General features: G+C 40.5%; 2 protein-coding genes across 9 annotated transcripts in view; one reads left to right on the top strand and one right to left on the bottom strand.

The window, feature by feature from the left end:
• dysc (whirlin protein dyschronic) overlaps window positions 1–25,810 on the bottom strand; it is an 817,084-nt gene that overhangs the window by 109,461 nt on the left and 681,813 nt on the right. The window lies entirely within an intron of this gene.
• Window positions 1–25,810, top strand: part of LOC145980331 (uncharacterized) — a 112,678-nt gene that overhangs the window by 58,032 nt on the left and 28,836 nt on the right. For all 3 annotated transcript variants that reach the window (XR_014440845.1, XM_083113366.1, XM_083113367.1), the window contains exon 2: window positions 1,826–1,927. The gene's annotated coding sequence lies outside the window, so the exon portion shown is untranslated. The remainder of the gene's footprint in view (window positions 1–1,825; window positions 1,928–25,810) is intronic.

Genomic DNA, 25,810 nt, shown 5'->3' with positions numbered 1-25,810 from the left:
ATTGTGTGTATACAGGACAAAAATCGAGGTTTCCATGCCTCGAAACGGTACCTCCATTAACTGGCGTTGTGGATTGTTACAACCCAGAAGTGTCCGTGACTGTACATAATTGCTTTCTAGGCAAACAATATACACAATAAGATATTTCGCATAATTAAGAACTTTCTACTCTCAAACATGACAATTGGTGGTGATTTTAAGGTGGAACTGCTTTTAACATTTTGCTTCTATTTGAAAATGTGGATTTTTCGGAAGGGGCAGAGTAACGTCAGCAGTCTACGTTGCGCTTTACATTGTTACGAAAGACCGCCGGTTTGCAGGTAGAAATAGCTACCCGAGATTTATCATAAATGGAAAGCTCAGAAGAAAATTGCGATTATTAGGTCAGTCGCAAGGCGGTGGAAGTTATAATTGCAAGAGGAATACAGGCTAATTAATCAAATTGCAAGTTTTTGCGGATGTGATGAAACAGCAAACTGTTCTTTGTCAGGAACCAGCCCGTCGTGTTCTCTTTTGCGGGTGAAATCTTCTCTGAAGGAAGTTGTGAGTAATGTGTAATGGATTCGTGCCGCTTGTTTAAGAGCATAACGGTTGCTTATTAAATACAGCGAAAGGAAAAGGAAACGATAAAGATTAAGAAAAGGAACTGGAGGATGTGGGATAGTTAGAGGGGAAAATTTATATTGGAAATGAGAAAATTGAGAAGAAAAGAAAGAAACTGGGATAAAGAAATACGAAGGAAAGGAGAAAGATAAGGGTAATAAAGGAAGAGAAACGGAAAGATTAAGAAAAATAAGTGAGAAATAAAAACTGAAAGGAAGGGGAAAAGAGAGAAACGGAAAGATAAGAGAAATACAATAAAGTAAAGAAGACAATTCAAGAGGAGAGAGAAAGTGTAATATATAGAGAGAAGTATAGGAAAGAGAGAATGAGATAGAAATGGGACAGAGGGGTAGAACGAGAAGGAGAAAAGGAAGTAGTCCGTGGAAAAGAGAAAGAGAACAGACAAACGCGCGCGCGCACACACACACACACACAGAGAGATACAGAATTAATGAAAATAGAGAGAAAAGAGGAAGATACGAAAAGAACGAGAAAAAGAGAGGAAGGTAAATTTGTTTCTGTTCCCTACTATATCATCAAACAGATAAAGGGGAGGGGGCGCTCTATGGCTTAGTAGTGACGTCATCGCCTTGTAATCAGGTGCTACGTTTCCCGATAGAGGCACATAATGGCTCAGATTCTTTAAATTGTAGATTCAGTGCCGTTTAGCCTATCTGTACATAAACTTAACTTAAAACACACAAAAAAAACTTACTATTGTCCCAAGAACTACATTAATCTACATCAATCCTAATTATTGCACCTGCACTTACAATTCATATAACGCATACTATCACCCCCCTCCCCCACAATGAACTAACTACTAATGACTTATTACTTATCTTTAGTTCACAGTATACCACTAATCAATTCAAAGCATTATTCTATTATTGTTGTATTTTCTTTATTGTATTATCATAATCATTATGTTTTTCTCTATATGTTTCTTATTAATTCATTGTATCTGTGACAAGGGTTGGTTGTAAAAATGGGTCATGAAGCCTAAACACGCCTGCTTAAATAAAGACCCATTCAATTCTATTCTCAAACTCAAGACCAAATGACATCATCTTTTCTGAACACTCGCGACAACAAACGAAAACACACTAACAGTTCAGGTCTAAAATAGTCTACTTATTAAAATAGGTTAAATTGTCTACACGATGCTGTGTGAATTATCTTGCTCAACTCTTCCACATAGATGTTTTCTCTTCTTCCACAGGCTCGAGACTTCTGCCAAGTGGGATTGTCGCAGCAAAAACTTTCACCCTGATTCGATCTGAGAAAGCTTCCGTTTCACGTCCGGCCTGCACCCAGGAAATAGGTATGCGTCGCCTTTTAATTGGAGGAACAAAAATAAGGGTAACCGCATGTATATATCGTTATACCAATCGTGTCATTTTCACGTACTGTATAAATTCAACAGTACAACTGTAGGAATTGAATTTCTGTCCAGTTCGTATCCTAACTATAGGAGATGGCTGCGCCTGATTCAGGGGCGGAGTTAATAGGTTATGTGATTGAGACTCAATAGGGTAGGAGTATTTAGTATTCTTAAGTCTGGAGAGAGAGAGAGAGAGAGAGAGAGAGGAAAAGAGGGAAAGAAAAATAGAGAGATAAAAGAGAAAGAAAGAAAGAGAAAAGACAAGATAAATAAGGAAAAAGAGAAAGAGAGAGAGGAAAATAGAAAAGAAAAAGAAAGAGAAAAAAAGAGAAAGAAAGAAAAAGAGGAAAAGAGAAAGAAAAACAAAGAGAGGGAAAAGATAAAATAGACAGGAAAAATAAAGAATAGAGAAAAAAGAAAGAAGAGAGAGAGAGAGGAAAAAAGAGAAAAGAGAAAGAAAAATAGAGATAAAAGAGAAAGAAAAATAGAGAGAAAGAGAAAGAAAGAAAAAAAGAAATAAGGAAAAAGAAAGAGAGAGGAAAATAGAAATGAAAGAGAAAAAGAGAAGGAAAATATAAAATAGACAGAGGAAAAATAAAGAATAGAGAAAAAGAAAGGAGAGAGAGGAAAAAGAGAGAAAAGAGAAAGAAAAATAGATAAAAGAGGAAGAAAAATAGAGATAAGAGAAAGAAAGAAAAAGACAAGAGAAATAAGGAAAAAGAGAAAGAGGAAAATAGAAGAGAAAAAGAAAAAAAAAGAGAGAAAGAAAATAGGAAAAGAGAACGAAAGACAAGAGAGAGGGAAAAGATAAAATAGAAAGAGGGACAGAGGAAAAATAAAGAAAAGAGGAAAGAGAGGAAAAAGGAAGAAAGAAAGAAAGAAAGAGAGAGAGAGAGAGAGAGAGAAGGAGAGGTTAATGAATTATCTTGTGTATGCTACTTGACAATATGGTATGGTAAATCAACACTTATAAATCATTCATAAGAACAACAATAACAACAACAAGAAATATATGCCATGTAATGTTAAAGTAAAACAAATATGCAATGTAGAAAAGCTAAAATAATTTTTAAAAACTTTTTATTTGAATATGTGTACAAACCTGAAATTAAACAACTTTTCCCTGTCACTTTGTTTTAGAAATGAAACATTTTGACAATGTATACTTAAAGTGTACAAGATTTAATTCTCAAAATTTTAAAACCTGTCATACTGCAATTTAAGAACATTAGACAGAAAATATCTTACAAGAGTAAGGACTAGCTAACTCATATATGTATGCAATCGTGATGTATTTAATGGATGCATGTGCAATTTCGGGTAATATTTATGTAAAACTTTAGCTCAGATTAGTTAAACAGATCTTTCCAGATATGCAACGTACCAGTTTCTAAATCTACGTACTTCTTTGTTTCTTTAGATAAATTGTTATTTTTAGTTAGTCACACAATGTTATCTGTCATTACAGCATAAGTTATAACAGTGGTTTAATATTTTGCTCATAAAGTGTGTTCCTAGGCTGCTTTATAATTAGGACCTATTAAGTTTAGATTTTTAAGGGTAGCAGATCCTTTGTGCGGTACATTTTTCTTGATACTGAACGGTATTACTATGCATTTATAAATTAATATAAACAAAGCATTGGACTTTCTGTTATTAGATGTCACTACTTCTCTGAATAAAAAAATGGTGACAGTCAACTAATATCTCACTATTGGCGATAAACAAAATATTATTTATGATTTTCTTTAAAAATTGTTATGTAAAACTGTTAACACAAACTTTCCCAAAAGCTAAAAATGACATCTAAAAATATTAAGATAGTAACTTTCGTTCGGTAAGAAATTAAAGATAATAGGTTTTCAAAGCCTGATTTAGTACTACGACAATTTTTTCTTCTTAATTGATGGGCCAAAATATCCTGCACTATTAACTGGGCGTACTATAATTTACTTTCAGTCAATATTTTATTTTTAACGTCTTATGAATGTGAAAGTGTGAGAGTTGCGCCAAAAAATTCTAACAAAATTCCCCCCTCCCCCTGTCTTGTACCTTATAATCATTGAGTTTTTTTCGCGTACATAGTAATCTCTTTTAAGATTCGAATCTCGGTTGCCGAGTGTTCTACATGCAAAATATTTCAACATCTACTATAAATAAAACAAAGAGCTTCTTAAAAAAATACTTAACAGGATCATATGCCGACAACGGATATAGAAATTATATTTATAAACTATAAATTCTGAAGCAAGTTTATTGTTATTAGTTTGAGATTGTTACTGTTATTGATGGGATATGCATGCTTGTGGAAAAATATTCGGTGGCCAAACGAATTGAGGCTTTAACGCACAATCCGAATTGTTCGGGTTTGAGTCCCGTACTGGTAGTCACTTTTGACACCACATAATTCATACTCAACATCGAAGCCTAAAGAGGCAGAAAAGGCGATGTTATTATCAGAGCTAGGAATTTTAGGTGCTGCACCTTAAATTTTTTTGTGTGAAAATGGGTAAAAAAGTGACTCATCCCCAAAATAAGCATGTATTGAACTCTACTCATGGTGTTTCGGTTGCACCTTTTTGCACCTTTTTCACAAACTCAGAACCTTTTCCACCTTTTTCACATTCTCAGAATCTTTTGCACCTTTTCGCCCATTTTGCATCTTTATCATTTTTTTTATACAACTCACGCACTGTTTAACCCCACCCATATTCGAGGCACGGCTTCTTGGCACGCGATTCTTGTTTACCGCACAACAATGAATCGGCTTTCTTCAGTTCTTGGACGTTAATGTAGTAAGCGCGCGGACTTTAAACAGTGCCAACAATGACGCGTTACATTTGCTAGAAGTTGTGCTCTTCTTGTTCTGTGCTGTATTGTTTACGAATTGTTGTAGGAAAGCTGTTTTGTTTTCGTTTCCTTCTCCTGTCTCAGCGAGCAAGGTAACTGCAGTCTGTGATCGACTGATCGATGCATCGGATTTGCTTGTTCACCATGCCAAAACATAAAGTAAATGTTGGGAAACTGCAGGACATTGTTAAATAGTTTAGCGGTGACGGCATTCAGAGTGATGGATCTGTTCTGAGGTGTGATGTGTGTGATATTTCTATTGCTGTTGATGACAAACACCATCGCACTCGGGTTGTGCAGCATCTACAAAGTGGGAAGCACGTCAGGAATAAAGAACTACGAGATGGTAAAGGTGGGAAGCGACAGCAATTCATTGCTGAGGTGCTTGCATCTTCGAGTTCTAGAAATACAAATGAATTTTTCAGTGAGACAGCAAGGACATTTATAGCGTGCGGAATACCTCTTGCGAAACTTAACAATCCTGTCATGAAATCATATTTGCAAAAATATACTGGGAAGTCAGTTCCAGATGAGAGCACCTTAAGGAAATCTTACCTTCAACCTCTTTATGAAGCTAAAATCTCGCAGATCAGGCAAGTAGTAGCTGACCATCCAGTCTATTTCATACTAGATGAAACCACAGATAGGCAAAACAAGTACGTTTTGAACATTTTAGTAGCACCTCTCAATGGACATCAAGTGAAATCCATGCTTTTGAAAACTTATTTTCTCGGCAAAACAGATAATGCAAGTGTAATGCAAAGTTTCAATGATGCGTGTTTTGTATTGTGGCCAGAGGGCGTAAAATATGATAGTGTGTGGTTAGTTCTTACAGACCAAGCATCTTACATGTTAGCTGCATTTTCTAATCTGAAGAATATGTATCCTAACTTAAAACATGTGACCTGCATTGTTCATGCTTTGCATAGAGTTTGTGAAGCTCTTAAAGATGAATATACATATGTGAACGAATTTGTTTCCAGCATTAAGAAAATACTGAGGAAGGCTCCTTCTAGAATACAGAAGTACGTAGAAATTACGAAACTTCCACTACCACCCTCTCCCATCCTCACTAGATGGGGTACATGGTTAAAAGCTGCAGTGTTTATTTGCTATCATTTCCATACAATATCGAAATTTTTAGATGCTTTGCCTAGTGATTCCTCAGCTGTAGAAAAAGCCAAAAAACTTGCACTTAAACAGGAATTGCAAGATGAACTCTATATTGCACATGGCTTCTCATTCCTTACTACTGCAATCACAAAACTGGAGGAGCAGTGTCCTGAAAAGGAAGCACAGTGGGCTGTTTTGATGGATGTGCAATGAGAGCTGCAAGGGGTCGGGAAAGAGAAGTTAGAACAAAGTTTAGCCAAAAACTCTGATGTTCAAAAAGTCGCAACTAACAAGGATGTGGATTACCGGTTGAAAACAAAATACGCACCACTTGTGTCTGTTGACGTTGAACGTTCTTTTTCAACTTACAAGTATCTGCTTAGTGACCGCAGATGTAGCCTCACTCAGAAGAACAGAAAATTTGAATGTAATCTATTTTAACAGTTTTCTAGATGACTAATTCTAAGCAAGTAAGAAGAAGAAGCATGTTTTCCTTTATGTTGCTTTCTAATGTATCAGAGAATTTTCTTTGCTTAGTTATATTAAACGATTTAAAACCAGAGAATACTCTGTGTTTATCCAGACAAGTTGAATCATATATGTATGCACTGCTCACAATAAATTTCACATCTGAAAATTAGCACCTATTTTAGCACCTTTTTTGTACAAAAATTGGCACCTTTTTTGCACCTTTATTGGCAAATTTTTGCACCTAAAATTCCTAGCTCTTATGTACACAATTTCGTATTTTCGCCCAGCGAGGAATTTCGCTTCGTATACTCGTATAGCAAGCAAGGAGTAGACTGGATTTCGCCCTGGAGACATAGTTCGTAAGTTTCATGACTGAAAAATAGATGTCACTGCACTCATATCTGTATATTTATTCCCTTGACTGCTTTTTTGCGCATAACTTTCCTTTAGGGATGTGTAAATTAACGCTTCATTATTTTCGCAATATTCTAGTTGTCACGTTCCGCCTTTTAGTAGCTACAGTCTTCTTCTTAAAAGTGTCATTCCCCATACATTGCAAGCGTTCAGTGCTTCTCTTCTAAAAAGAGTAATGTAGATCAATAATCTTGGTAATGTAGATAAGTGATCTTCAACGCAGTCTTCATCGAAGGATATATTAAAAAAAAAGACTTAACAACGTTTCGTCATTCCTTAGACGTTCATTCTTATTATTTAGAGAAACAAGAGGTGGAAATCCCAAACTCATGGTGAAAATAATAACATCTGAACTTCGGCAATAACTGAAGGTCGCCTGCTCATTCAATTCAGCTGGCGTCCGAGACTTCTGCTGAGGGACAATCTGCCGTCCCCGCTTCCGCAAGTCGTGATCTGGCAACTCTGCTCGCGGTCTCCATGGAGACGGAGGAGGATGCGGTTCTTGACCTCCAGATGACCTCGCTTTCGGTAAAACCCTGCGTTGCCGATTCTTTATCGTGAGGTGCAACTTTGTTTTTGGTTAAGTCTGTTTCGCTTCCAACTTGACTCCCTTTCCTTTCGCAGTGTTATTCACAAAGAACGAATAAATATCTGACTTAAAGGTAGCATCTCAACATTGGCATAGAAGGACTGAGGAAATGCCACGAGAAGAGTTGCAACAAGATACTGTTCGACCTCGGTAGACAAGACTAGTTCCGAGTGGACGAGTTCAAACCTAAAACGGGAAGTAGGTAGAAATTTGCGCGAAAGTATGCTCTGGATCTCAGATCGGAATCTCGCTTGTATGTGTTTGGTTGTTTATTTTGTAATCCGTTCGTCACAAGCTCAACAGACCTTTGAAAGTGGAACAAATGCGATTTTCAAGGAACCTGATTCCACGTGAAGTCATCACCCCTCTGACTGACACAGAAGGACATGAAGTGACACTTCATTGACCCAATGTTTATTTGACGATTCCTTGACATTTTAACAACGCTAGGCACCAAACCCTATGAGCACTACCAATTTCCAAGTGGACACGCCAGTGCTAGCATATTAATACCTATCGTTAGGTATTTAAAGTTATATCCACAAATCGTGGAAAGTATTGATCTGGTCCTATGAACACTTTGTTAGCTCTTTATCTAAAAAAATATATCTATGTAACATATTAGGTTTTTGCATAGAATTGTAACATATATTGGAATTTTAAAAGGGGGCGATTATTTTTCACACACCCTATAGATGCTCGCACTGCAGTACCTAGAGACCAGGAGCGTATATTATAGGCTAGCTAGGCTAACTGCGAAGCTTGAAGTCTAGGTAATAAAATACAGGAGGAATATCTATCAGAAATTGTAAATATAATTATTCATATCAGTGAGATGATAATGATAGTGATTTTGGAGTTGGCAACCTGATTTCCTATGAGTTGGCAACCTGATTTCCTATGAGTTGGCAACCTGATTTCCTATGAGTTGGCAACCTCTTTTCCTATGAGTTGGCAACCTCAGTTCCTATGAGTTGGCAACCTCATTTCCTATGAGTTGGCAACCTCATTTCTATTCATAGCCTAGAACCACGTGACGTAGTGAGATAGCCCAGATTTTGGACTCCGTATACGCCACTGTTAGAGACGAAAGGATTTTTCCGCTTGACGGACGCCGTCAATTTCCAACCATGAAAGGAAAACAGAAATTTGCGATGGGGGACCCGTGCACTTTTTATCGCATAAAAAACGCTTGTTTGCATACGTAATCATGTACTCCAGCACGAATTCATTCTCCTTGGCTTCTGGCTGAAGAGGAGAAAGTGACGGGACTCCTTCGCCACATGTGAAAGAGGGAAAGTGCACGCCATGTCAAAGGTCATTAATTTTCCTTCGGCATCGTTCTCCAAGGAGGGCAGGTCTGGAGGCAAGCCATTACGGCAAGAAAGGCGCTCTCTGATTGGTCCTCTGGCCTGGGAAGCCTGAGTTCGATTTCCATACAAGCCATTGATTTTTATTCTTCTTTTTCATAATTTCTCAGCGTCGCTATTGGTGGAAGCCGGTGTGGAAACGAAATTACTAGACTTTTATTCTTAGTTTCTAACGTTTCTGAAAGAAATGCATTAAATTTAGTTCTGTTATTCTACTCTAGGACTCCTGCGTGGCTATTTGGGCATATTATAGTGACTATTTTCTTCGTTCACAGTATATTATCCTTACTGGCGTACACAGGAATACTTTCCGAGGGCTGCAGGAATTGTGAAGGGGGTGTAAGGGGTGCTCCTTCCACGTAGTGCACCAATAGTCAACCTCACTTCCACGTAGTACACCCTGGACTGCAGACTAACGAGGCTCTGGCGACTGGCCCCATAGCCAGTATAATTTTGTTTGTGTTGTCCTGTGTTTTGTCCTTCTTTGTGCTGAGTGCTCCTTTACAGCCTCAGCTTTTGACGAAAGTCAGAAGATTTTAATATTTTATGATTTTAGTTCTGCAACATTAGAGTTGTTCTATGTAACGATAAGGGTCTGAACCTTTTTTCAAAAATTCAAAATTCAATTGTAAAGGTGGATACACTATATAATTTATCAATTACCACGTTCAACCTTCGCCCTAAAGATTGTTCAAAAAACAAAATTGTAATTGGGAGTAATTTTAAGGCCGAGTTTCAGGTATCACTTTGGTTACCTTGTTCTTTACTGCTTTCATTCCAAAATGTTTATTTTTCACAAAATTTCGGGAGGGGCTCTAGCCCCATCAACCCCTTTCTGCGTGAATATAGGACAATTGCGATGAAGCCAAAATCACGGACAATTGCGATGATTTTGACGGTGAAGATCATTTTACAATTTAATGGTAGGACAAATCTGACGATCAGTACCTAACCTAACCTCACCAAAGGCACCACAGGACTAATAATTCTGTAGAAGGTTGGAACAACAAAATAAACAGGTGGCTTGGAAGACCGCGTCCAAAAATTCATGATGTTCTGGCCAGCCTCAAGAGCAAAGCAGAAGACACCAACATCAAGTATGCGGATGAAACTTTATGTAGAAGGTCAGGAAAGGAAGAAGCGTGACATTAAAATCGACGAGAGAGTCGGTTTGGTTTGGTGTTTTAAGTCCAATTTGTGCACAGTAAGGCTAATCGGGACTGGACCTACAGTTTATTGTGGGATCCGAACCACTATGTGCCTCCACCGGGTATCGAACCCGGGACCCCTAGATTACAAGGCAAGGGGAGGCTCCAACGACGAGAGTGTTGGAAAGTGTATTCGCAAGAGGAAACGGGTTACCTCAAAAGGTGTCTGTTGGCTCTAGCCCGTGTTCAATATTCCACATAATTCTCTTGTAAGAGGTATTGTACTGGGTGTTAAGTCACCATTCAATTTAATAGAAGATTTAAAATGTCATCGCAAGTGTTGGCCATCGCAATTGTCCGGTTACCCTTCTGCGTACGCCAGTGATTAATCTGTTTTAGCACCCTTTTGTGCCTGTTGCTATTGTTAGCACCTGCCTTTAGAGCTCATATCCTTCCTTCATGCTTTTCACTGTCTACTCCTGCCTTTAATTTAAAGTCTGTTGTCTTCTAGAGCGTATTTCTAATTCCAATGCTTTGCCATAGTATAATTTGATGCCTTGATTTTGTCCCCAACTAACATTAATTGAAGATTTAATGTTAAATCTTTCCCGACACTAATCCACTCTTAATTGGCTTATTAATTATTAATTAACCTTCTAAATAATGAGCGGCTAGCGACAATTGGAGCGACTTTGATATATATGCTGATAGCTGACCTGCCTAACTTACTCATGCATGGATGCAATAGCGTAAATAACATGTAAATAAGTTAGGCAGAATCGTCTTCCATTGCATTGCAACGTGTCTTAGCTAAGGGTATCGCAAAGGAGCCGCGAGTGTCTCGTTGACTTAACAGTGCTCCTTGGAGGGCAAGACACCGTTACCGCCTGACAAGGACCTTTCGAAGTGCTTGCTGCTTCCCGTCTCCGGTTCGTGCCCGCAGGGAAGCACCGGATCGAGGCCCGATGTGGTCATTTCCATATTGTAGTGACAGACACAGCTCAGGTAGGGTTATGCCCCCCCCCCCCACTTCACACAGGTTTTATAAAAGAATAAGAACGCCAGTTCCATCGAAGGATGGTAACTTACTTAAAAAGATACGTCATTGCCCCACCATTTATAGGTACACAACATAGACGTCCGGAAGAGGGGACAAGGAGGTGCCATGGCCCCCATGAAAATGAATGTCCAACTAAACATTCATTTATGTTAATTATAATAATTCGTTGAAGAAACATGATAATTTCAGACTAAAATAGTGTTTTTTGAGTGGGCATTACTATTATGGGGAAAAATATGCCTCCTTTGTCCCCTCTGGAAAAAAGTGCCTTGCTTGCCCCTCCCTGGAAAAAATCCTGCGGATGTACATGGTACACAACAACCGTCGGCCCCCGGGGCGGAGTGGTTAGCACATCGCGCTACGACGCCAGGTGTCCCGGGTTCGAGTCCCGGCCTGGGCATGGATGTTTGTAGTGTCCATTCATCAATCTCATCATATCATCACATCACTCATCCCCATCTTCGAGATTAGCCAAAGTGGCAGAAAAGCGAAGTAAAATAAACAGAAGTAATCAATCAATTGTATTCATTGTCAAGCCCAGATAAAATGGCAGTGTATTAATGCTAAGAGAGCTAAACCTCACAATGAAGGCATTCTGCACTGACGTCAGAACATGGATGTTGATTGTCGCTTGTGGAGTGAGATCCACTGTTAAACTTTCGAATTATGGCCACTTATGGTGATGCTCAGATACTTCTAATCAGCTAGTTCCTGCAAAACGCCATCTTGAGTGACAATGCGGAAAATGCCATTTCAATGCAACGTACAGTATTTTGCGTCGCTTCTTTCCTGCCATTTTAATTGCCACGATGACGATGATGAAGGAGCATTCACAAAAGGAACGCCCATGCCTAAATCGGGGCTCGAACCCGAAACCTTCCTGTGAGTCGCCCACTTAACGTGCTTTGTCATCGAAATAACGCTTCGTACTGTAGTACCAGAGCATTGCAGGAAAAAATCAAAGATTTTTTCTATCGAAGTATAGGAGGTCTCACACTTCATTGACAGCTATACTAACAGTTCTGCAATCTCATACTTTTATGTAAATGACAATTCTAAACTTTAGCGTGGGTCTCATTGGGTAACAGTAGCCAGTGATGACGACAGAGAGGAAGGGAGCAGGAGTCTATACTCTGTCCCTGTTAAGTAGTGAGGCGAGACCAATGAACATGTGAGAAGGAACGGGATTGCGTGGAGGGGGAAAGCTACTGCAGTTACCAGCCTTCGTACTTGTACTGCTTCTCTCTGCCCAGAGATAGCTGGGACAGGGTATAAGGTTGCCGATTGTTGTCCAAACAGTGAGCAGCAGTAGGCCTAATCAGCTGCTCGACTGCAAGTTTCTTCGTAGGTAACAGCGGGGCACTGCCATAAAGGCGGCCACACTCTAGGCCTTCAAATGCCACAAGATTTCTGGGTTGGTGCTAAAGGCTTTGGTTTCAGAACCTTGTACAAAGTTCACTTCGCTTGAGGAAATCGACAGGTATACCTCAAGCAAACCAAACTTGCGTACTCAGAAACTTGAAAACCCCAATGAATCACAAAAATTCGGAATAAGAAATCTTCATTGGGTAGAAAACCATTTCGCACGCAACAACCGACGCGTGGCGCCGGCGTCAAGTGAAGTCACACGTGTAGGAGGCGGATATGGACACGTAACTTAACGCATGCGATCAAAGGCGACGAGGTCTTTGGCAGGCACCAGCACGCTCCAGTTCATATGACGTCATCACTTTCGGTTTTTTTGCCAACACGGACAGTGGGTCTCTCGTGTGAAACGTTGCGAGCAGTTGATTCGCTCTTTTGCTTCTTTCTCTTTGTGCTTGGGGATATTTCTGTATTGTCTGTTTTTACGGTTGTTGTTTCAATAACAGCACACACAAAAAACAAACAATCGGAAAAAAGGAGGGGCGTCACCAAAAATGCACGTGCCCCCCACCCCCGATCGCCGAGAATATATATATATAAAACAGAGGCCAAAAAAATGCAGACATAAATTCAATAAATAACCGGAAATATTTTTTTTTACAGAATCTATTATTCGAATGGAATACAACACATGCTAATTATTCAACGTAGTCCCCCTCAAGTTCAATGCACCTGCGCCAGCGCTCCACAAGCCTCCCAACTCCACGTGCAAAGGATTATCTTGGGCATTTGCGTATCCAGACATGCACTGCTGCCTGGACTTATTCATCATCCTCGAACCTTGAGCCACTAGGAGCGTCTTTAAGTGGGCCAAAAATGTGATAATCTGAAGGTGCCAGATCCGGGGAATACGGGGGGTGGGGTAAGCAGATGAACTTTAGGTCATTGATGGTAGCTAATGTGACTCTAGCTCCCCGCACACATCCATTCGCCTGTCTTTCATTTCTGGTGTCAAATGTTTTGGAACCCACCTCGCACAAACTTTCTTGAACATCAGTACGTCATGAACAATATGGTGGGCTGATCCGACACTGACGTTCATCTCTGATGCAATCTCACTCACCGTAATACGCCTGTTTTCCCGTATCAAGTCGTCAACTCTCGCAATGTTGTTCTCCGTGTCTGCAGAGACAGAGCGTCCTGGACGTGGCGAATCTTGAACACTTCTTACACCCTGTTTGAACTTTTCTGCCCACTCGTACACTTGTGTTCGACTCAAACAGCTTTCGCCATATTGCACTGCCATCCGACGGTGAATTTCGATTGGTTTCAACCCTTCAGCTAATAGAAATCTAATGACACTTCGCTGCTCCAAGGTGGAAATATATGATTCCTAATGCATTGAGGAAAATGCAAGCACAAATAACGGAGACATTTAATACCAAAGAATGGCACACGTAAGTTAAAACCTGCAATTTCGAAGTATTTTCGCCGCTTTTTGTTAGTAAAAACTGTTTGTATGTATACTAATATAGCGAAAGAACACGCCGAAAATAACAATCGGTACCTAACTACGTAAAATTATAGCTGCTGTTGTGGAAAGTCCGTTTGGGTGCTATATTCACTTGCGTGAAGCCTTTGGTTTGTTCTGCTTCACAGTAAAGTGACATGCTAAGGTAACAGACGTGCTTTACTTCACAATAGCACATTTCCGAGAGCTAAAATGAACTGAAAACGTTCATAAGCAACTTTTGTTGTTTATGTTGTCTTCATAAACCATGCAAGATATTTCACTTTCTCTAGGGGTACTGAAGGTCAAGGGTACCTCAAATTGTATCAAATAGAGTGGTCCAGGAACTTTTCTATTTCTTAGCAAGGTCAATAGAGGCTGTATTCAAGAGCGTTCGGAGGGAGAACGATAAATGCCAGCCTAAAGTTTTATATTTCACACATGTAATTTCATTTCAGTCACAGTGATTTGCGATTTATAAGGGACTGAAGAGTGGTAAAGGCCATTGCAGGAACGCCAAAATTTCGAATTGAAGCCGTGATCCTTCGGTTACAATGCAACGCGAGTATTTCGCCTGCTTTACACGGATACTTCAATACACACAGGGCCTCCCCGATAGCCATGGACGTCCGGAAGTAGGGCGCAAGGGATGACCGCCCCCCCCCCCCTTGGAAAATGAAATGTCCACACATAATTTCATTTGAGCCACATTAATTCATGACTTCATGTTAATTATTATAAATACGTTGAAGGAACATGATAATTTCAGATTGAAATAGTGTTTTATTTCTTTGAGGGGGCATCACTATTATTGGGGAAAATATGCCTTCCTTGCCCCTCCCTGGAAAAACTCCTGCGGACGTCCATACCGATAGCACATTCGGTATGTACATTCCCCCTCCCCCCGATTAGACTGTGCGAGTATGAAATGAACTTAAACTTTGCAAAAATAACAGGAATAACCATCGCAACACTAATACCGTATAACTAACCAGTACATTTCTTCTTCACTTGCTTGAGGCTCCCAATTATTGTTCCATTCCATCAGGTGAAATTCTCTGTCCTTTGCTTACTCTTTCGTTGCTGAGGTATTTATTCACTGCTTTATTCATTATTTTGTTGCAGTGGATTTCTTTCGTCACTTATTTTATTTCTTCGTTCGTGTGGTTCATTGTTATGTTATTTAATTGTTCTTTCGTTCCTGTGGCTCAGTTGCTCGCTGCTTTATCTATTCTTTCGTTCCTGCGGCTCAGTTGCTCGCTGCTTTATCTATTCTTTCGTTCCTGTGGCTCAGTTGCTCGCTGCGTTACCTATTCTTTCGTTCCTGTGGCTCAGTTGCTCGCTGCGTTACCTATTCTTTCGTTCCTGTGGCTCAGTTGCTCGCTGCTTTACCTATTCTTGCGTTCCTGTGGCTCAGTTGCTCGCTGCTTTACCTATTATTTCGTTCCTGTGGCTCAGTTGTTCGCTGCTTTACATATTCTTTCGCTCCTGTGGCTCAGGTGCTCGCTGCTTTACAAATTCCCTTGTTCCTGTAGCTCAGTTGCTCGCTGCCTTACCTATTCCTTCGTTCCTGTGGCTCAGTTGCTCGCTGCTTCACCTATTCCTTCGTTCCTGTGGCTCAGTTGCTCGCTGCTTTACCTATTCTTTTGTTCTTGTGGCTTAGTTGCTCGCTGCTTTACCTATTCTTTCGTTCTTGTGGCTCAGTTGCTCGCTGCGTTACCTATTCTTTCGTTCCTGTGGCTCAGTTGCTCGCTGCTTTACCTATTCTTGCGTTCCTGTGGCTCAGTTGCTCGCTGCTTTACCTATTATTTCGTTCCTGTGGCTCAGTTGTTCGCTGCTTTACCTATTCTTTTGCGCCTGTGGCTCAGGTGCTCGCTGCTTTACCTATTCTTTCGTTCCTGTGGCTCAGTTGCTCGCTGCTTTACCTATTCCTTCGTTCCTGTGGCTCAGTTGCTCGCTGCTTTACTTATGCTTTCGCTCCTGTGGCTCAGTTGCTCGGTACTTCAATTATTCTTATTCTGTTGGCTCTCCATTCGATCCTCGATTTATATTCATAATTTTGGTTGCACTGAGGGCAAGTGACCGAACCGTATGTTCATATTGAATAGGCAGAATAAAGACAAGAAAGGGGAGCGTCACAAACAGAAGAGACATGGAAAAAGTGATAAGGAATATAAGAACCAGATTTATTTAGAGAGGAAGCACAATTTTAAATTATTTTGCATTTTAATTGTGCCTTCCTTGACGTGCTATTTCCATTCGAGAAAACCTGAAACTGGGCGGTGTCCGTGTAACACACAATTATTACACATGGAGGAAATGGCTAAATAGACCAAGCATGAAGGTCGCCGATTACATACTGCTACTCTAACTAGGGTAGGATTTATATTACATGTAACTTTTAAAAAATTACTTCCGCCAATTTTACTCATGCTTTGCCATTCTTCGAGTGCGGTTAATATTCTGCATTACACATGTTCTTCCATTTTCTTGGAATTATCTTCACGGCGTCTAATAATGCTTTTTTTTATCTGGTGGACTTGAAAGTTTGTGTTTCGTCTATTTCTTTCCTCTTCACACGCTCATTTTGTTGTCTCGTTTCGTTCTTTTTTTTTCTTCTGCTGCTAACTTTGTTGATTTTCACTAATTCGTGTTGACAGGGTTGGGAGTCAGTGGTGTGCTCAAGGAGGGCGTGGATGGGACCGTAACTTTATATATGGAAAGAACATAGAACTGATCGCTAAAGGAAGGACACAGAACCACCCTTATGGTTTCATCGTCCCCTGATTAAAATCCTGGGCACGCCACTGGTGGTTGTGGGCCGAGTGTGGTATGTGGCGTTCTTCGTTGTCATTTTTTAAAAAGTTTTTTTGAAGTCCATTTTATGCTCAGGTAGGTTAATCGGGACTGGACCTACAGTTTAAAGTGTGTTCTGATCCACTGAGATCAAACCCAGGAACCTCCTTCTCTCTGCCTCTCTACACAACAAACACATTCATTTATGCAAGAACAAAATTGGAATATTACAAATTTGAAAATTCGTCGATGTTATTTTCGTAGCTTTTTATAAGTTCACATTTAAATATTTCATAGTTCAAGGAGGGGACCATGGGCCCCGTGGCCCCTCGCCTGGGTACGGGCCTGCTAGTACAGTTCGAAAGCTTCAAGTACACAAGCAATCGAGACCACATCTCGGAGCACGGATAGTTTGCAGACTTGGTCACGTGATTTCTGAACTCGTTGTTCATTTGTTTGAAATCACGGAGGTAGAAAGCCAAGCAAAACATGTTAAATATGCGTTGTTGGTTGAAGTTCTTGTAATGTTTGTAAATGTAAGTACAAGAACATTTGAAAATCCTAAGAGATTTCTATGGTGAAAAACAAGTTTTTAAAACGAGGGTGGAACAACGTGTCCTCAGTTGTATCTACTGATCGTTGTTGAGTTGAGTTGGTGTTTAAAGTCCACTTTATGCACAGTAAGGCTAATCGGGACTGGACCTACAGTTTAAAGTGGGATCCGAACCACTTGTGCCTCCACCGGGTATCGAACCCCTTGATTACAAGGCGACGACGTTTCTACTGATCGTATTTGGCGCTGCAGTCGAAGTGCAATTCGAAAGACTTTCACTTCCAGTCCGCGACTTCAAGACCGCACTGCAAGACCGTTCTCGGAGGATGCTCGCTTCAAGTATGGTCTTGCATTTTTCAGACACGGCCAAAGCTAGGTTTGTACATCTAAAAAAAAAGCCAATTTCCAACGTTTAGTCTTATTGACTGGCCATCGAAGTTCCCGGGTTTAAATCACGCCGTGGTCATTTTCCTTCATCAATTTCATCAAATCATCACTGTGGTAAATGTGGAAGAAAAGTGGACGCTAAATAACAAAAACACAATACAATCTTATGAAATACCGAATCGTTTTTAATTTTGTGAATTTCCATTATCCTGGGGCAACGTCAAGATTTGTCGGGAATAATCTTTAAGATTTCATTCTGCTCCTTTGTCCCAGACTTTTAGAAAGTGCCACAGAGGACATTTTGCCATGTGTTGGAACCAAAGTGAAAATGCAAAGAAAATGGAAGAAAAATCCACTTTCTTTATTGCATTTTCGCCAGCGGCGATGTGGAAGCACGCACACGAAACATTAGTTCGCGCCGAAACAATGACAAAATGGCGTCGTTGCTAAAGCGAGGTGACTTACTCCCTGGGAGAATGGGCCATATCGGAGAACGAGTCATCTTGTGTCAAAAGCACTGGGAAAACGTGGACGACCGGAACGCACAAAAGCACTTTCCCCGAACATAACCCACAAAGACCATGCGAAACTGATGCGTTAAGACATTTCAACCTTTTGAAAAGACAATAAAACGAGACTTGAGCTCGTTTAGGAGTTGATGAGGAGGACATTCTCGCTCTTCTACTGACTCGTGACGAATTTTCCCACGCACTTTCTGTACATATGGCGGAGCGTCAAGCTATGCTTTGTTGTGAAGACATGAGTACTTGAACACACTGCAAGAAGAACTACAAGCTAATTGTTTAGAACTGCGCATCACCCTAACCCAGGGTGCCAAATCCTGGGGGGGGGGGGGGCAGGGGGGAATTCCCCCACCAACGATCTTGTCCTAAAATGTCCCCCAAACCAAACTCTTTCGGGGGGGAGAGGTTTTGTTCTAAGAACAAAGATAAACAATTATTTTTGAGGTCGAATATACTTTACTGGAATAATTACGAAAACACCCACAGAGAACGAACAACAAAGAGCCTCATCTCTAAGGTCACTGAACCCATCAATCCCCAGAACACAGAAATAAGTCCGACCTGTAATTTCTACTCCATTTCTCATCGCATTTCGTCAGCTACAGCAAAGTATATAAATATAGAAACACGTAATAGCATTTATATATCGGAAACTATTACCTTCTTGAGGTCTATTAATTTTTTTCCACAGCTAATGGTACTCATGTTGTCATCCGCATATGTTTCCGATTGCACCTTCATCCATCCCATCTCATCATTCATCATCTTTTGCTATTAGTCCAAAGTGGCGAAGTACAATAAAACAATCAATGAAAGACTAAGAGGATTTTATATATATTTATATATATATATAAATAAAGTTAAGTCCCCATATGCGCAGATCGCTGCGGAGCACTTCCCATTACGTCATCATTCCCACCTCTCTTCTACGTACTGGTCTGACCTTGAGACTACGAGTGGTGCCAACTCAGCAAAATTAAGCTAAAACAAATATGATAAACGATTTTTACTGTGTGGATTGACGTTGCCAGCTCATATCAGTTTATCAGTGGTTCATTTGATTTAATCCGGTCTTTGAAAATGCGTGCGGTGCGCGGATCGTAAACTGTATTACGCACGCGCGTTAAGGTTTATAACGAAGAGAAACTTCTGGGCGAATGATTTCATTTTCTGAATGCTACATCAAGCAGTGGCCTGTTGTTTTTTCTTGTTTCTTTTTAAGCGGAGTGGGGTGGGGGTTCTTTTGTTTATCGTACAACAATCGCTACGAGAAGGCAATCTGATAACATGCTTGCCTGTGTTCCTTTTTAAAGCATTGAAATGTTCTTGCTCTTTACTCTTGGCTGCATATTTTTGAAATGCAAAAATCATCATGCCGGTTCCAACGAAATCCACAATCTGCTCTGGAAAGTCCCTTAGAGGGCAGGCCAGATAAATTGTTTACAATGTTGCAACATATTTGCGAAATCAGAAGGAGTTACATAAACTTAAGTATAATGTTGTCGGGTCCACAGGCGCCGCCACGGGAGTATCTAAATGGATGGTTTCTCACGTTTTAAAACAATTGGATTGGATTGGATTGATTTGTTGTTTTAAGTCCACTTTATGCACAGTAAGGCTAATCGGGACTAGACCTACAGTTGTAGTGGGATCCGAACCACTATGTGCCTCCACCGGGAATCGAACCCGGGACCCCTTGATTACAAGCCGGTGACGCAACCACTGCGCCATCGGGAGCCAAGTTTTAAAAGAAGGAAAAGAGTCGTTGGCGAAAGGTGAGCTGAATATCTGTGCTCCGACAGGTAGAAAACAGCCCAGGAAAAGAGAGCGAGAGAGAGAGAGATAAACAAACTAGCAAATAAAGGAAGCGAGAGAATGGCGAAAGCGCATGCGCGTTTGTGTGTGCGTGAAAGAGAGAGAAGGAAATATAACATAAGTTCCAGAGAGACAGGGATATATGAAAAAAAACAGTTAGAAAACGATAGAAAATACAGAAAAAGCAATAACGAAGATATAAATAAAGAAAAATATAGACTAAGCCCCGCGACAGGTTAACCTTGCAGCAACTTTTCGCATATATGGACTCAAACGTGCGCGCAGAAAATAGTTCCGCTGCAATACTACGGATTTTCTCACTGTCTGTGATATGAACAGCTCAGCGGTTAAGGTGAGACTGGAACAGGGATGCTGAGTGCCGCTCTAGAGTGGATTGATACATAAAACCTGCTGCAAAGTTAACCTGTCGCGGTGCTTAGATGTAAGAAAGGAAAGAATAAATAGGTATTTTTTCTCATTCCTGCGGAGACCTCCTAGACTCCCAGAGGGCGCCATTCGTCGCTCTTTCATACAACGCTCTTTCAACTCGCTGTTGGGATGGATTTATTTTATGTCGCTTTTCTGCCTCTTTTGGCTAGTCGCGACGATGAAGGTGAATGGTGAGAAAGTGGGATGGTTGTAGGGGAACATATGAAGCATCCCCGATGGCGCAGTGGTAGCGTCGTCTCCTTGTAAGCAAGGGGGTCCCGGGTTCGATACCCAGTGGAGGCACATGGAATAGTGGTTCGGATCCAACTTTAAACCGTAGGTCCAGTCCCGATTAGCCTTACTGTTCATAAAGTGGACTTAAAACACCAACTCAAGAAACATATGGACGACACAAGAGCCCGACAGTGTCTGTGGGTCCAGTGAGATTGACATTTGGGACGTCTCCCTCGTTGGAGACTTGCTCCCATTATCTTCACGGATGGGAACAAAACGCTGAGAACTTTCCGAAACTTTAATAATTCAAACAGTTCGAAACGTCTCATTAGCAAATACTTTGATTTCCTGGATGACTGACCGTTTTGATTCCCGATTCCAACGTTACCCATTAAACTTTCAGTTTTATATGGAATTAGCTTGGTTGGCCTTCCTTTAAATGCGAACTTTGCTGGGGGGAAAAATCGTGCTGGAGCAGTTAAGCAACAGAGTGCGTGACTCCGACAGTGCAAGCCACTTCCTCTGGGAAATCAAACGACGCTTTCTGTGCGACATGAGAAACGGCCTTCTTTGTGTTGGGAGTCGTTACCCGATTGGGTTGAAGCTCATTCCGGAAGGTATGCAAGTTAATTGCACTATATTCGACACAAACCATTGAAAATATACATTTACCCAGAAAGTAGCAGCCATTACTACACTCATTCTTAAATGCATCCAGGGTTTTTAGAGGGTAAAGGACTTGGGTTCTGGACCGTAAAGAACATTTCTACAGTATGTGCCATACTTGTTCAGGCTGTATACATTGTATGAAACCTCTCTGTACGTGTTCAGTTGGCGAAATGTGATAACGAAAGGTGTCCAGTATTAAGGGAGAACCTTCGAAAAGGTAATTTGTACAAAAGATGCGAGATGCAGTAATTGTACTGGATGGATAGTACATATAAATCGTTTGAGGTTGTATGATGTATGTACCTTTTTTGTTTGTACACACGAGTCACTTAGTGACCATGCCACGTCTTTGTGTGCAGCACACTGCGTTTTTGTACTTACAGCTTCAGTTGCAGGGTGTAATCACTCTGTTACCGTTCAACCACCCTGCCAGCTTGGGCAGTCCGTAATGGGGAAGCGGAAGGAGCTTTGCTCTGACCTTAAAGGTGCGATAGTGAATCTTGCTCTTAAAGGACATTCTTTTAAGGAAATGGGGTCATTAGTGCACAAATTGCATTCTACTGTGCAGTACATAGTAAATAAGGGTTCAACAAAGAATCTGGCAAGAAGAAGTAGGGAGAAGAGACTAACCGAAGAGTGAGACAAAATAAGGCATATCCAAAATTAAGTGATTCCGAAATTGAGATCACAGGTAGAAAATGCAACAGGAAAGACAGAGCAATTGAACCGTACATCGTGCATTGTACAGATAGGGATATCATGCAAGAATGCAAAAAACCACGTGCATAAAGACCAGGAGTTCTGGGACAACGAACGTCATCTGCTCCGATGAGACCAAAATAAACCTTTTCGGATCAGATGGTGTCCACTGGGTGTGGAGGAAGGCGAATGAAGATAGTAATGTACCATTCTTGTGAACATCATTTTAGCAAGACTTTTTTTTCTTTTTTGTTTTCTAGCGGTGTACTTTATCATTTCACTTTCCAACTACCTCTGTACGGATAAGACTGGTATATACTGTATCTGTAAAGTATTTCAATTCGATCAAGAAACCTCTTTTCCGGATCAGTTTATATCCTGTCCAAGCTCCTTATTGAAATGAAACAATACGCAACTTGCATACTCATAAATGGTGCAAGAATAGGGTTGCAAATAATTGGGAGTGGTGTAACCGAACAAACCTTCCAATGTTGTTCTGTAAACATAAATCAGACTAAGCCAAGCGTCAAGTCAACTTTGTAGCAGGTTTTCGCATATGTAGATCCAAACGTGCGCGTAGAATATAGTTCCACTGAGACGGGTTCTATTCCGACACAACTGCATACTTGCAAGAAAACAGTTATTTAATTTGTAAAATAGAGACAAAATAATACATTTATTGGCAGGTATGTACTTGATCGGTTGCAATCACTGTGCAGACGAACTAGGATCCACAGATTCGCCAACTGGAATTTGTATTGCGCTGAACAATCGCTGAAGATCAAGAGCGAGTCGTGCAAGACTGAATACGTTGCAGAGCGCGTGGAATCCATGATACCAGTGTTGCACACCCACTATTTTAACCCTATGTTTATTGTGATTGATTAATAATGGTGCTATACAGCGGCAAGAATGGCTGAATCGAGGTCTCCTGTTCAGCACGCGGTTTTACTCGAGTCTTATTTTGGGCTTCATCCGAAGGGAAAAGCTCTTCAAATCAAGCAAGTTGTTGTAAATGCATAATCCTCCTTACGACAACACGATCAAAGCAAAACAGGGCGTGAGGCGATTTGCCGTCAATGTGCGCACGAACTGTATCACGGGTGCTGAATGATTTGCTGTTTAAGTTTAGGAAGAGGACACAATTGTTTGTTGTTTGACGACAAAAGAATCTGCGCGGTATTAAAAGATATCGCCGTGATAAGAAACATGTTTATTATTTGGACGAAAAGTGCTTTAACTCCGTGGGGGTGGGGGGGGGGGCGTACATTGAATCAAACATTGAAGGACACCACCGTACAAAACCACCGCCAGGACTGAAGAAACCGACGAGAAAAGAAGAGGGGAAGGGGGAGGATTATTGTTTCACCCACTGGCGGCAATGAAGTCTTTGTTGAAGGTGCATATTTACTGTTCCGTGCAAAGAAAGGGTGATTATCAGCAATGAATGGACAGACCAAGATTTGAACCCTGGTTTAGTGAAGTGATTCATACATTGAAACCAGAGTAATAGCAGCAGACAATGCACCTGATTGTCACCAATAACAAATCATGCTTTTATTTGCTGGTATAAATTTAAGTGCGTGTGTCTTACAGTAACGGATGTATTGCGAACGAAGCAACCAAGTTTTTCATAAATGTATTTCTTTCTAAACCAAAAACAATAATTTGTCATTAAATTCAAGAGGGGCCTATCGTTGTTTACGTTTATCTTTGTGTATTTTTCTTTTTGCGTGCTCGAAATATACACACATGCTCTCATGTTTAGAAGTTATTTCGCATTTATATTAAGTAATGACACATTTATTAAAGAAAATGATTTAAATGTTAGGGGGATTTTTTTTCCATAAAGTTTGTTGTGTGACCTCTCACCTACAACTGTAATTCTTAGAGTTTTGAAAACTGTAGAGGCATTTGTTCTTTGGATGAAATGGTAGAATATAACCTTGTGCCTGTGTTTTTACTCAGTGTTTTCCATCCCATGGATGTTTACTTTGATTATTCTGTTCGAATACTAACTAAATGAACTTTTCTCTGTTCTTGACAATAAGAGGAACAAACTTTCGGCCTTCTTCTATCTTTAAATGAATGATGCCAATTCCAGGGAGGGGCCAACGACCCGTTCAACCCCTCTCCCGACGCCCATGGACGTACCTACTAAGTTGGTACTAACTAATACCAGTAAACTAGTATAAGTAAAATATGTGCGATACTGTACTAGTAGATTTTGCCTGTTGAATTGGCTCTACAATTTTAAATGAGTGTTTAAGGTAAGTTGGAAGTGTTGAAAGAGCGGACAAAGATTCTTGAAGACAACTCAGCCTATTTAAAAAATGAGCATCGTAAAGTTCGAATATTTAGTACTGACAAGGGAGGTTATCTAAGTGTCCTCCTCCGATTTCCATGAAACTTGGCAGGTGTATAGAGAGGCTCAAAGGAAGAAATACGTGTTTTGTGTTTCAGCTAAAAAAAAAAAAACTGTTTTAGGGAGCATAACCCTCCCTCAAATATCCAGATGAGGACAAATTGAAGTGGGGATCTGACCCCGAATCCACGTAAATATGCCATAGGAAGAACACGCAAATATAATTGGAACACACACAGCACAGAGCTGTGTTTGCCAGTGATATGCACTTCATATCTCAAGTGTCCCACTTGTGTATCTGCCAGTACTATTAGCACAGAACTTCAACCGGCATCGTCCTTCACGATAGCACTTCCGTTTGGTAGTGACAATCCTACAGTTCTGTGCTGTGTGTGTTCCAATTATATGTGCGTGTTCTTCCTATGCCATATTTACGTGGATTCGGGGTCAGATCCCCACTTCAATTTCTCCTCATCTTGACGTTTGAAGGGAGGTTTTCTCCTCTAAAACAGTTTTTTTTTTGCTGAAACACAAAAACACGTATTTCTTCCATTGGGCCCCTCTATACACCTGCCAAGTTTCATGGGAATCGGAGGGGGACACTTAGAAAACCTCCCTTGTGAGAAAACAAGAATTCTAAAACTACATGAGTGATTCCTGAACGTACAACGTTTTGTGACTAAGTGGGGATAACCCTACAAGAAGTGACATCTGTACGAAAGATTGATTCTACATCACCTGGAGATAGTTCACTGGGATGAGGAAGGATAAAGGGAAAAATAACATCTTGAAAGAGCAAAGAAGAAAACGAGGCTTCTCTGAATGGAATGATGAAGAGTTTGAAAAGAGGGAAATTGAAATTCTGGAATTGTAGATGGTAGACGTCAGTCAGCAACAGGTGTACGCCGCCGAGAAATCTTTTCTGAGCATTTGAACTTCCATAATTCATACATCTTCAGAGGAAACTTCGAATCCGGGAAATTCTTTTTTTCCCCCCATTGGAGCACTGCAAAAGGTTCCTGTTAGTTTGTGAATAAAGGAAACTGGTATGAAACATATTGATTCAATCTGCAAGAGTTATGGACGCCCCAAAGCGATTCATTAAGCGAACATGCGTGCCTCTCCGATGGCGCACTGGTAGCGTCATCACCTTGTAATCAAGGGGTCCCGGGTTCGATACCCGGTGTAATTTGACGTAATTCCGGTCCAGGAGAGAAAATCAGCAAGCATAAATGGGTTCTGGACCGTGAATAAACTTTTTATCTGTAAAGTATTTCAATTCGCTCCAAGAACCTTTTTACTAGATCAATTTAAATACGGTCCAGGGACCTTTTCAGATTTAGATTTATTTTCTTTTTGCGCGAGCTATAGGCTGTACGCACTACATAGTTTTGATTTTTCTACACTATTTTGTTACATTTAGTTTTCTTTTAAGCTGTCTCTTACTTTGTCCCCTATATAC

The sequence above is a fragment of the Lepisma saccharinum genome, chromosome 27 (assembly GCF_977018435.1).
Source record: "Lepisma saccharinum chromosome 27, izLepSacc3.1, whole genome shotgun sequence".
NCBI classification, from domain to species: Eukaryota; Metazoa; Arthropoda; class Insecta; order Zygentoma; family Lepismatidae; genus Lepisma; species Lepisma saccharinum.
This window is presented reverse-complemented; position numbering and strand designations above follow the sequence as displayed.